Raw genomic sequence first — 13,799 nt, 5'->3', positions numbered from 1 at the left:
GTGGCAGTGAGCTCTACTATGGAGAACAGTGTGGAGATTCCTTAAAAAACTGGAAATAGAACTGCCATACGACCCAGCAATCCTACTGCTGGGCATACACACTGAGGAAACCAGAATTGGAAGAGACATGTGTACCCCAATGTTCATCGCAGCACTGTTTATAATAGCCAGGACATGGAAGCAACCTAGATGTCCATCAGCAGATGAATGGATAAGAAAGCTGTGGTACATATACACAATGGAGTATTACTCAGCCATTAAAAAGAATACATTTGAATCAGTTCTAATGAGGTGGATGAAACTGGAGCCTATTATACAGAGTGAAGTAAGCCAGAAAGAAAAACACCAATACAGTATACTAATGCATATATATGGAATTTAGAGAGATGGGAATGATAACCCTGTATGCGAGACAGCAAAAGAGACACAGATGTATAGAACAGTCTTTTGGACTCTGTGGGAGAGGGAGAGGGTGGGATGATTTGGGAGAATGGCATTGAAACATGTATATTATCATATGTGAAACGAATCGCCAGTCCAGGTTTGATGCATGATACAGGATGCTTGGGGCCAGTGCACTGGGATGACCCAGAGGGATGGTATGAGGAGGGAAGTGGGAGGGGGGTTCAGGATGGGGAACACGTGTACACCCGTGGCGGATTCATGTGGTGGCTTCTCTTGTTGAGCGCGTGCTCTAGGCCTGCGGGCTTCAGTAGCTGTGCACAGCGGCTCAGCAGTTTCACTCGTGGGCTCTAAAACACAGGCTCAGTAGCTGTGGCTCATGGGCTTAGCTGCTCCAAGGCATGTGGAATCTCCCCGGACCAGGGATTGAACTCGCGTTTCCTGCACTGGCAGGTGGATTCTTGACCACTGAGCTACCAGGAAAATCCCAGAGGGTTTTTTGTCTTTCTCGGTGGGAGGAAATGAATAGGTGAAATAGAGAGCATTTTTAAGGCAGTGAAACTAGCCTATTATATACCTTATAGAGCTCAAATTGTCATCTCACTACACTGTATTCAATGTTAATGTTGAAAAATGAGGGTAATTGTTCTCCAAGTGACCAAACCAAATTATACTCCTTTGTGCGCTGTCATAGACCTGCACTGTTCCCTACACTCACCGGTGTTCAGAATTGCCAGAAATATTTTTTTTCTAGTTCATCTGCTGTGTGTAAAATAATATCTCACCCTGGTTGTAAGTTTTCCTAATCACTCCTGAGGGTGAGCACAAACCATCTTTTTATAAACAATCTTTCTAAATGATGATGTTTTCTTTCTTCTGAAAGAGTGGATATGGCATGTAATTTGACTCCTCTGATGAGTCTAAATACCCATCTTTCTTCAGAACATAATGGAGAGTGGTCTTCAGGTGTGTAGCCCTTGAAACCAGTGGCTCCAGGGGAGGTTGGGCAGAGAAGTAAAAACTGGATCTAAGAGAAGAATCATAACGGAGGCAGTGGGTTTGGGAAGGCAAATGGGAGGACGGTAGAGCTGCCCACTAGGCTGCTGACAGGCTACTTTTCTACTGCAGCCGCAATTGATGGCACAACAGTAAAGAATTGATAGTAAAGAATCTGCCTGCCAGTGCAGGAGATGCAAGATGAAGGTTCGATCCCTGGATGGGGAAGATCCCTTGGAGGAGGAAATGACTACTCACTCCAATATTCTTGCCTGGAAAATTCCATGGACAGAGGAGCCTGGCGGGCTACTGTCCATGGGGTCACAAAAGAGTCAGACACGTTTGAGAAACTGATCGCACATGTACAGGGGCAATTAAAGTGGAGTTCTAGCTATTGAGTTCTGATACTTTCTATCTTCTGTGTCTTGCAGAGCCCCTTGTTTTATCCAGGTAGCTATAGAAGTCCTGGTGTAGAGTTGTCATACGTAAATGCAGTTCCAGTACATGGTGTAATGCCAGTTGCCTCAGATCATCTGAGAAGCTTATGAAAAATCCCTGAGCCTCTCCTCTGTAGATTCTTTTAAAAAAATTTTGTTACCTAATTTTATTTAAAAAAATTGTTTATCTGACTGCACTGGGTCTTAGTTGCAGCATGCAGGATCTTTAGTTGCAGCATATGGGATCTAGTTCCCTCACCAGGAATGGAACCCAGGCCCCCTGTAATGGGAGTCCAGAGTCTCAGCCACTGGACCACCAGGGAATTCCTTCCTCTGTAGATTCTGATTCACCTAGTCTAGAATGGGACATAGAAGGCTACATCTCCCCATTTCCCAGATTTTTCTGAGTATTTTTCCCAGAACTCACCTCAGAGAATCAGGAGCTGATGCTTGTGGTTTTGCTGCCAGACTCTGATGTGGCCAGAAGCTTTTGCAGACATCCCAATCTGCCCAGAAGGAAGAAAACACTGCTGTACCCTGCTCCATTTTGTCAGGCATAGACAGAGAGTCTTCCTCAGGTGGCCAGAGTACAGTAAGTTCAGTTCAGTTCAGTCGCTCGGTCATGTCTGACTCTTTGCGACCCCATGAACTGCAGCACACCAGGCCTCCCTGTCCATCGCCAATTCCCAGAGTCCACAACAAACCCATGTCCATTGAGTCGGTGATGCCATCCAACCATCTCATCCTCTGTCGTCCCCTTCTCCTTCTGCCCTCAATCTTTCCCAGCATCAGGGTCTTTTCAAATGAGTCAGCTCTTCACATCAGATGGCCAAAGTATTGGAGTTTCAGCCTCAGCATCAGTCCTTCCAAGGAATACCCAGGACTGATCTCCTTTAGGATGGACTGGTTGGATCTCTTTGCAGTCCAAGGGACTCTCAAGAGTCTTCTCCAACACCACAGTTCAAAAGCATCAGTTCTTCGGCACTCAGCTTTCTTTACAGTCCAACTCTTGCATCCATACATGACCACTGGAAAAACCATAGCCTTGACTAGAAGGACCTTTGTTGACAAAGTAATGTCTCTACTTTTTAATATGCTGTCCAGGTTGGTCATAACTTTCCTTCCAAGGGGCAAGCGTCTTTTAATTTCATAAGGCTATATCTGTTGACAAACCTAGACAGCATATTAAAAAGCAGACATCACTTTTCTGACACAGGTCCATCTAGTCAGAGCTATGATTTTTCCAGTAGTCACCTATAGATATGAGAGCTGGACCTTAAAGAAGGCTGACCATCAAAGGATTGATGCTTTCAAACTGTGATGCAGGAGAAGACTCTTGAGAGTCCCTTGGACTGCAAGGAGATCAAACCAGTTAATTCTAAAGGAAATCAGTCCTGAATAATCATTGGAAGGACTGATGTTGAAGCAGAAGCTCCAAAACTTTGGCCACCTGATGGGAAGAGCTGAATTATTGGAAATGACATTGATGTTGGGAAGGATTAAAGGCAGGAGGAGAAGGGGATGACAGTGGATGAGATGGTTGGATGGCATCACTGACTCAAAGGACATGAGTTTGAGCCAACTCTGGGAGATAGAGAAGGACAGGGAGGACTGGCATGCTGCAGTCCATGGGGTTGCAAAGAGTCGGACATGACTGAGAGACTGAGCAATAACAAATGCCTATTGATAATATTTTATTGAAGAATTACACAATAGAAAAGAGAACTACACCATAGAAACTACTTTCAAGTATAGCAATAGGCCCTAACTTCTCCTAAGAAATCATCAGGCCAGCTGCTAGCCTGTCTCCAAGTGGACAAAGGCATTTCCTGTCCCTAGACATGGAGGTCTTCTCAACACCTATCACAGTCAGAGCTCAAGGGCTTCTCAAGAGCCCTGAAAAGAGAAGGGTTTCCCCTTATCTGTTTCTAGGTTCCAGATCCTCATGTAATCAGCCATTCTGTGCCCATGACTGATAGAATAAGGAGATATTTGGTCAAGAGAAATTAATGCAGGATATTCATTTCCAGCTGCACTTGAAAGGAGTGAATAACAAAAGAGGATGGGAGGGGGAGATGAGGACTGGGTATGAAGACTCTGGCCAGTTGGGGGGCTGCAATAAGGTGGCTTTGATTGGTGGATATATATATATATATGAATATATTGTAGACTTATATAATTATACTATAAATAAGACTGTATATTCTAGTCTCGTCAGTCATCTACACCATTTTTAATGGACTCTTGGCTTAGGAGTGCTAACCTTCAGTAGCTTGATGTACACACCAAGAATCATCAGAAGTGAGGGGCCTCAGGAGAAGGGTTACCCCTGAGCATGCCCACAGGGGTGCTGCCTAGGACATCCTCCTGCTCATCAGCTTCCTCAGGCCTCTCTTCATATCTTTGTTCCTCAGGCTGTAGATAAAAGGGTTCAGCATGGAAGACAGAACGGTGTAGATGACTGTTGCCACTCGGTCCTTGATGGTGTAGGTAGACAGGGGTCGTAAATAAACATAAATAATGCTTCCATAAAGGAGGGTCACCATGGTGATGTGGGAACCACAGGTAGAGAAAGCTTTATGTTTCCCAGCAGCTGAAGGGAACTTAAGAACAACAGTGAGGATTCGTAGGTAAGAGATGATAACACATATAAAAGGGCTCACCAGGGTTACCAGTCCTTCGGTGTTAATTACAATTTCATTGACAAACTGGGAGGAGCAGGACAGTTTTAGTAGAGGGTTGATGTCACAGAGGAAGTGGTGGATGATATTGGAGTCACAAAAGAGAAGACGATTTATCAGGAGAACCAGTAAGAGGGAATGGAGGTGAGAGATGGAGCAGGAGAAGGTCACCAGCAGGACACAGCGGTGGCGGCTCATGGTGGTGACATAGTGGAAGGGGTCACAGATGGCCACGTAGCGGTCAATGGCCATGGCTGCCAGGAGGTAACTCTCTGTGTTGGCAAAAGCAAGAAGAAATACATCTGGGTCATACACTCAGCATAGGAGATGGACTTCTGCTTTGACAGAAAGTTCACCAGCATCTTGGGAACTATGGTGGTTGTGTAGCAGACATCAATAAAGGATAAAATGCTAAGGAAAAAATACATGGGTGTCTGGAGCTGAGTGTCAGAGCGGATGGCCAGGACGATAAGCACGTTTCCCACTATGGTGACTACGTCCATGATGAAGGAGAGGGCAAAGAGTGGCTTCTGGTCCTTGGGCCGGGAGGAGAGTCCCAGGAGGATGAACTTGGAGACCCTGCTGGTTTGGTTAACTCTCTCCATGGCCCTGCATAGGCCAATACATATATTCAAATATATAGTAAAAATATATATTTTAATTCAACAAATTTCAACTCATTCCTCTCTTTCCTAGGATTCCTATAAAAAGTCCATGATTTTGTCATCCTTTCCACAGTCCACAAAAGTAAGTTGAACAATAAAATTGAACCTGTGTTAAGTGCAAGGACATCAGAGAGTGAATTTCCTTTCAGGAAGAATCCCAGATAGACTTCAGCAATGCACAATTCTTATTTCCCTACAAATATTTATTAGATTTGCTGAAATTCATCTCTCTACCATCCTTGCAAACAAAGCAAAACAAATAAACAAAAAACAAAACAGTGAATCAGGTAAATAAGATAACTGCTGCCATAGGCACACAGTGTCAATAGTCACCCTTTCAGAGCCAATATTTTAACTTAAACCTGGTTTGAGGAAAAAAAAAAAGCTGTATTATAGAGTCGGCCAAAATTTCATTTGGGGTTTTCCATAAGATGGTATGGAAAAACCCGAATGAACTTTTTGGTCACCCCAATATTTGAACCTATGCATTAGAACATTCATAAACATTGAGGATTTATGGTCTCACAATTATTCAGTATCACTGTTTTAAACACTCACTAGGAACCCAACACTGAGGTTAAAAAGATGAGTGATTCTCAGTTCCTATTCTTAAGGTGGTTATAGTCTGGCAGGAAAGACAAACTTTTACACAAATAACTGCCACAAAATTCTACAGGTATGGTGATAGACTTACTGAAAAGCAGCGAGCATCATGTGGTGTCTTTGAGAAGAGCGTGTATTTTGAAATCGGCTCCTTCACTTTCTGGCTGTGTGGCTTTGGGCTGATTACCTAACATCTCTGTTTCCTGGTGTCCTTCTCTGTAATCTGGGATAGTAAATACCTCCCTTCTCGGCTTCCTCTTCGCCTGCTCCACCATTGTCTTCACGTCTTCCTTTACTTCCTGCCCAAATCCTCTCCTTTGTCAGGTGTCCCTGGATGCTCTTGAAAACAGTTATTCTGTACCTCTTTGTAAACCTCATAGCTTTCATATTTCTCATTGTTTGACCGTGCTTCACCCAAGTTTATGAGACTTGGTGGGAAAACATTTATTTGTGTTTTGTATGATTTGAAAATGAATGCACAATTAAGAGAAACAATAGTCATGCTTAAGACCTAAACTTCCCTGGTGGCTTAGATGGTAAAGCGTCTGCCCGCAATGCAGGAGACCCGGGTTCGATTCCTAGGTTGGGAAGATCCCTGGAGAAGGAAATGGCAATCCACTCCAGCACTCTTGTCTGGAGAATCCCATGGACGGAGGAACCTGATAGGCTACAGTCCATGGGGTCACGAAGAGTCGGATATGACTGAGCAACTTCACTTTCACTTTCAAGACCTATTAAGCTTTACTGTGTATTAGGCAGTGAGCTAAATACTTTATGTATATTACGGACAACAACTCTCTAACCTGGTTCTCAGCAACAGTCCCTTTCAATAGACGAGAACATTGAGGTTAGATGTTGAGCGCTTTCCTCAAGATCACACAACCTAGAAGGGCCAGAGCCTAGATCCAAAACAGGATAGTCTTAAGCACAAAATGCTTTCATAAAGCTTCAAAAGTTTATGCTAGAAGCAAACGTGCAGGGGAGTTGTTTTCCACTGTGGAATTTTCCACCGTTAACATCTCTATTCCAGTGACGACAGGCTTGCAAAATCAGTGTTGCGTGTAGTCTCTTACTGTAACTGCTAGAGACAGGACCTCTCCCAAGCCTTGTGTGGACTGGCAGCTGTGGTGCTGTGCAGCTGTGCCAGGGCGGAGGGAAACATTCAGGAGAGAGCCAGGAGACGTGGGTTCAGATCTGGGCTCCACCGTCTACTCACAATGTGTCTGGCAAAATCCCTTCATCACTTTCCTAATCCTTAAGATAAAACTGCTCTCAAGAGAAAAAGGAGGAACATGGGTGTGAAAACCACAAACACGGTATATGTCAGCAGGATGACTGGGAAATGTCTGATAAAGAAGAAAGTAGCATCAGGGGAAGGTGAGGTGGAGCTAGATGGAATGCAGACACAGGAAGGGAGTTTGGCTATGAGAACAGACCAGGCTGAGTCTAGAAGCATAGTAGATGGATGTTACTGGAATCAGTGATTTTCCTATTTTATTCCATTCCGTGTAGTACCCACCAGCGTGGGCTTTGTTTCTTTAAGGATCTCTGTGGTTTCTCCTGCTAGGTATCTCTCGAATCTTGCAACTCTTCTTCTCCCTGGTCAGCACTCTGTTGAAAGCCATCATTTCCCATTCAGATTGTTGCAGCCTCATCTAAACCATGTATTTGGTTCCCCTGTCCTCTCTTGACAGCCCCTCCCCAATCATTCTCTGCCCTGCAGCCACAATGATCTTTTAACAATAAATGTGATCCCCTAACTTTTGAGGTTGAAGTCTGCTTCCTAGGGCTACTGTAACGAGGTATCACATCAGAGAGATGTGGTTGGAAAACTCTCTCCAGAGCGGAGCTCTGGCATCACCCTTGGCCCAGAATCCTTGGAGAATGGGCCTCCAGGGAGTCCCTCCTGGTATCTTACCTGGGTCTCCCCAACACAGCTTCAGTGATTATCCAACAGTAAGGTCAGAGACTCTTTGGAGCTTGCTTGGTGCTCATTCAGGGCCCAGTGAGGGACACGAAGTCTCAGGGAGAGGTGGCGACTTGGCCAAGACCCTGGAACAGAGTCGGGCCTCCTGCAAACCCAGGGCGCCCGGCACCTGGCACTGGCCCCTTCCCAAGTTTTATGCAGAAAATGCCAGGTCCCTCCTGCAAACATGCTTCCTTCTCTGGGCTCAGAGCCAATGTGACAGGAAGCTGACTCTTCATGCATCTGATTATAGGGGGTCAAGAGTGCAGCACCAGGCTTGAGGAGCCCGAGAAGTCACCTCAGATTGCTGGGATCAGAGGGCATGACCTTCTGGTTTAGATCTCCTCAGGTCACAGAATCATGCAAATAGTGTTGCATAAGGCCTGACTTAAAACCATCAGAACGCCTTTTCTCATGGTTCCGGAGGCTAGAAGTACAAAGTCAAGCTTGTGGCAGGATTCGTTCCTTCTACAGATGCTTAGGGAGAGTCTGCTCCAGGCCTCTTGCCCAGCTTCTGGTGGATACGGGCAATCCTTGATACTCCTTGACTTGGAGAGGCCTCACTTCGCTCTCTGCCTCTGTCTTCACATGGCCATCTTTTGCTCCGTTTCTTTACATGGCCCTCTCCCTCTCTGTGCCTGTGTCCAGAATTCCTTCTAAGAAAGATACCAGCCTCTACGGCCCACCTGACTCCACTGTAACCTCATCTTAACTTGATTATATGTACAAAGACCCTACTGTCAAGTTAGGTCTCATTCTGTTTCCATACCAAATCCTGTCTGAGAACAGTGTACTTAAGAATCTTCACAGATTCTGTTAGAGACATAATTGACATAATTCCTTTTTAGGAATGAAGGAAAATACTCCTGTTTTTGAACCATCCTTTTATGTCAGTTCTACACAATTGCCTGTTACTTTACACATATTTTAAAAGATATAATTTTGTAAATATTTAATATTCTGCTGATTTGATTTTGAATTGTAAATGTCAAATATCCTGCTATTATACTTTGTTAAAAAGGAAAGAGCATACATTTTAAGGATATTTTTATGAATAAATTTAAGGCACTGAAAATAAAAAAAATTAGGTCACTTTCTGGAGTTTTTGGTGAATATAAATTCGGTGGTGGGGGGACACTACTCAAGCCCCTCTTCATTTAATATGAATTGAGCTCCTATTCCCCTCCAGCCCCATCACATTCCTGTTTCCCCAGGGACTTCCTCCTGGTCTTCAAACACATTCCTATCTGGATGGTCCTTGCCCCTCGCCCTGCATGCTTTTCCTCTCTGTCGTCCTTTGGGTATCAACTCAGCTGATACTTTTTCTGGGTCAAGTCACCCTGTTTTATGCTCTCATGGAACTCCTTTCCCTTCCTTTATGGCACATATCACAGTCTGTAATTATTCCTTTATTTCTGTGAGTGGTGTTTGTCTTGACCAAACACAGGAATCCAGTTTCCTTTCCCTCACTGTTCTATTCCCAGAGTTTAGCACAGTGTTTGTGGAGGAAATGAAGCCACACCTGGCATTGAGGCTGGGGCACCACGAGATAAAAGTCAGAGTTGGGTGTTACGATGAAGGAGGTGATGATGCCTTGTGTCCTCAAGTTGCTTGTCTCTGTAGAACTTGTGTCTGTGATTCCTGATGGGCTGGTTGACTAGACTTGGCTCTGGCAACGTGTTTACCTGAGCTACAAACCCAGCCCAGACACTGCTCTTGATTCTGCATTTTCTCTCATTTCCCACATCCCACTGATGATCACATCCTAGCGATGTTGCCTGCCCACCTCTCTTGGTCTCTGCCAGCACTGCTCAAGTGGAGACCTTCATCATCTCCAGCTTCCAAAATAGCCTCCTGGTAGCCATACTTGTCTTTCAATTTCCTGCACTGTAGGCAGGTCAGTTTTTCTAAAGTGCAAATTTGAATAACTCGCTATATTAGTTTTATGGGGCTGTTCAAACAAAGTACCATGCATTGAGAGGCGTAAACAATGGAAATGTACTGTCTCACAGTTGTCGGGACTGAAAGTCCACAAAGGGTCAGCATGGTTGGTTCCTTCTGAGGGCTGTGAGGAAGTGTCTATTCCATGCCTCTGCACTTGACGTACAGATGGGGTCTTCTCCCTGTGTCTCTTCTCATCCTCTTCCATTTTGCATGTATGTTTCTGTGTCCTTTTAATGAGGATGCAAATCATGTTGGATTAGGATCCACCCTGATAACCTCATTTTAACTTGATTACCTCTGAAAAGGCCCTACCTCCAGAGGACTTCCCTAGTGGTCCAGTGGTTAAGAATCTGCCTTCCAAGGCAGGGGATGCAAGTTTGATCCCTGATCGGGGAACCAAGATCCCACGTGCCACCAACTACAGAGCCCACGTGCTCTCAAGCCCCCAAGCCACCACTAGAGAAAAGCCTGTTCGCTGCCACAAAGATCCCATGAGCTGCAACTAAGACCAGATGCAGCCATAAATAAATAAATATTAAAAAAATAATTTCAGAATCTTAAAGATCCTGTTTATGAATAAGGTCACAATCTGAGGTTCTTGGGATTAGGGCTCCAATATATCTTTTTTTGGGGAGGCCACAATTCAACTCATAATAGTCACTTTTCTACTGCAGAAGACTCCTTGTTGCTAAATTGCTTCAGTCGTGTCCAACTCTTTGTGACCCTATGAGCTGTAGCCCACCAGGCTCCTCTGTCCATAGGATTCTCCAGGGAAGAATAGTGGGGTGGGTTGCCATTTCCTTCTTCAGCGGATCTTCCTGACTCAGGGATCAAACCGGCATCTCTTATGTCTCCTGCACTGGCATTGACAGGCAGGTTCTTTACCACTGGCGCTAACTGGGAAGCCCCCAGCCTCCCTGTTACCCACAGACTAAAGGCCAACTCCTTCCTGAGCTTACAGTGCATCCTATGATGTGTCTCTTGCTGGGTTCTGCATCTCATCTCTTGCCTCCCTCTCTATTCTCTTTCATGCCAGCATTTCTTGCTTCTTCTTTCCTTGGGGAGTTACTGTTTCATTTGTTTGAAATGTTCCCGTGCCTTGTTTGTTAGCCCTGGTGGCTGGTGGTCGCTCAGAATGGATATCCCATCCTTTCTGAAGCCTGGCCTGTCCTTCTTCCTGGATGGGCACCTCACCGAGGTGTGCTTGGCACACATAGCACACACATAGCATAGAACTGAATCTCAGTACTTACAAGGCTGTCTTCCCTACTGCACAAGAATGAGGATTGTGTCTGGTTCTTTGTTACACCACCCACTCTGGCGCCGTGCCTGGGACATAAAAATCCCTTGATAAATATTTATAAAATGAAAGCATGGCTGGATGGTCATTTAGGAGTTTCAACAGATGGAAGGAAGAGTTGTGGCAGATCGTAAGTCGCAATCTTAAGAGCAGCATTCCATTTCATTCACCGTATGCGGTTGGGGCAGAGCCCAGGCAGGAGTAGCTCGAGCCTGCTCTCCTGGAAGGTGCCTCTTGATTTCTCATTGCTTCAACTTTAAAGCACACACAGTGGAGCTCTGAGCCAGAGAAACTCTTAGAGATTGTGTAGTCTAATTTGTGGGTGCTCAGTTGCCAAATCCTGTCTGGCTCTTTGTGATCCCGTGGGCTGTAGCCTGCCAGGATCCTCTGTCCATGGGAATTCCCAGGCAAGAATACTGGAGTGGGTTTCCATTTCCTTCTCCAGGGGATCTTCCTGACCCAGGGATCAAACCTGCATCTCTTGCATTGGCAGGTGGGTTCTTTATCACTGAGCCACCAGGGAAGACTGTAGTCCAATTCGCTTGTCTTAAAGAAGGGGGAAATGAAGGCATGGAGGGTGGGAGGACCTTATTATCATGGCATTTTAATTGTTAGAACCGGGACTGCAACCCAGGCAACTTGGCTTCTCCCTGAAGCTTAGGTTATGCTTTGCCTGTTATGGATGCAGAGAGGCTAAGAGCTCGGGCTCTGGCCCCCTTTCTAGGTCTGGGGTCCTGTCCTCATCAGGTAAATGGTCTAGGGCAAGTTACTTAACCTCTCTGGGGCACAGTTTCTGCACCCTTAAAGTGGGGATAATGGGAGGCCCTATCTCCTAGAGTGGTTGGGAGGACTCAGCGAACTAACGTCAAAGCACAACACCTAACGTCAGCACCTCCACCCCCAAAGTTAGCTACTTATATTACGAGGCAGAGAAAAAAATATTTTGATCAAGTAAGCAACCAGTCATGGTTAAATGTTGGAAGTCTGCCTGGTCTGCAATTAGGTAACCAAACATGAAAACCAGAGGCTTACTCACAGGGGTCACTCATTTCTTTGTGTACACATAGATAACACTCGATTTCACTGGGTTAATTTTGACAATAACACAAGGATGACATTTTCCTGATTCACTGACATCAAAACATTCAAGTTTTTTGACAGGGTTTGATTCATGGCCATTTTGGGACTCACTGATTTCAGATGGCGCGCAGGGAGGAAGGCGTGCCCGGTCAGTGTGGATTGTTTAGTCCTGGTTGTTTCCTGAGTCCAGATGTTTTCTCTCCCACAGCTGTCTCCCCAGATGTGGAGGACTTTTCCATGCCATGTTGGCAAGTTTATTCAGAACCCACACTACAGCTGAAGGTCCCTGCCTCCTTACGCTCCTCCCCAACCCCTGTTAAAGGAAACCACTGAGAACGTGGTCAATAAGAGTGATGGGTTTCCCGACACTGTTTCAAATCCTTTCTCTTTCCCCACCTCTGGTGCCCAGCTCCATCCTGACTCTTCTTTTCAGAAGACAGAGCTTCCCAGAATCATTGAGCTGAGGATCCTCCCAGCCCATAGTAGTTTAGCATCCTTTTGCCTGGCCTCTTTGGAGCTCCTTATCTCAGAGAGAGAAGGTGTTTTCTCTTCCTGCTAGACCCCAGGGAACTCTGCTGTATGCCTTCTCCAAGTTTTGGCAGCAAAACACAGCCCAAGGGGGATGAAGAATGTCAGGTGCCTCCCGCTTAGTGTTGAGAATATTCTCAGAGCCTGCTTGGATTCACGTTCATGTCTCATGGGTGTGACTCAGCTGCCCCACTTATTGACCACTAGGACTGAGGAACAATGGTGGGTATTCTGGAAAATAGGGATTTTTTTTTTTTAAAGATAGGGGATAGAGTTATATGTTGTTGTTCAGTTGCTCAGTCATGTCCAACTATTTGTGACCCCATGGACTGCAACATGCCAGGCTTCTCTATCCTGCACCATCTCCCAGGGTTTGCTCAAACTCATGTCCATTGAGTTGATGATGTTATCCAACCATCTCATCCTCTGTCACCCCCTTCTCATCCTGCCCTCAATCTTTTCCAGCATCAGGGTCTTCTCCAATGAGTCAGCTCTTCACATCAGGTGGCCAAAGTATTGGAGCTTTAGTTTCAGCATCAGTCCTTCCAATGAATATTCAGGGTTGATTTCCTTTAGGATTGACTGGTTTGATCTCCTTTCTGTCCAAGGGACTCTCAAGAGTCTTCTCCAGCACCACAGATTGAAGGCACCAATTCTTTGACACTCAGCCTTTTTTATAGTTCAGCTCTCACATCTGTACACGACTACTGAAAAACCCATAGCTTTGACTATAACTCTGGACCTTTGGAGGCAAAGTAATGTCTCTGTTTTTTAATATGCAGTCTAGGTTTGTCATTGTTTTTCTTCCAAGAAGCAAGCATCTTTCAATTTCATGGTTGCAGTCACTGTCCACAGTGATTTTGGGCCCCCCAAAATAAAGTTTGTCACTGTTTCCATTGCTTCCCCAACATGGAAGAACAGTAGGCTCCAGGTGATGAAAAAGTGTGTGATGTGTGTGATTGTGTGTGTCTGTGTGTGTGTGCTAATGCTAATCCACAGACAAGTGAAGGTAGGATAGAATTCCAGGTTGGTTTATGAAATACCATCAGCTTCTTTGGGTTCTAGACATCTTGATGTCAAGTGCCCCTCAGAGTGAATTTTCAGTATGGAGTTACAATGATGTTTTATATGACTTATAAATTGGGATGGCTCTTAGTATTAATTGTTTCAGTTTCAACTACAGTATTGGCCCAACAG

The 13,799-nt window shown here is 45.1% G+C and overlaps 1 pseudogene; it reads right to left on the bottom strand.

Moving 5' to 3' along the window:
• Window positions 1-4,189: 4,189 nt before the first annotated feature.
• Window positions 4,190-5,121, bottom strand: LOC138081367 (olfactory receptor 1L8-like; annotated as a pseudogene).
• Window positions 5,122-13,799: the final 8,678 nt, after the last annotated feature.

Source organism: Capricornis sumatraensis, chromosome 1 (genome assembly GCF_032405125.1).
Source record: "Capricornis sumatraensis isolate serow.1 chromosome 1, serow.2, whole genome shotgun sequence".
Classification (NCBI taxonomy): domain Eukaryota; kingdom Metazoa; phylum Chordata; class Mammalia; order Artiodactyla; family Bovidae; genus Capricornis; species Capricornis sumatraensis.
This window is presented reverse-complemented; position numbering and strand designations above follow the sequence as displayed.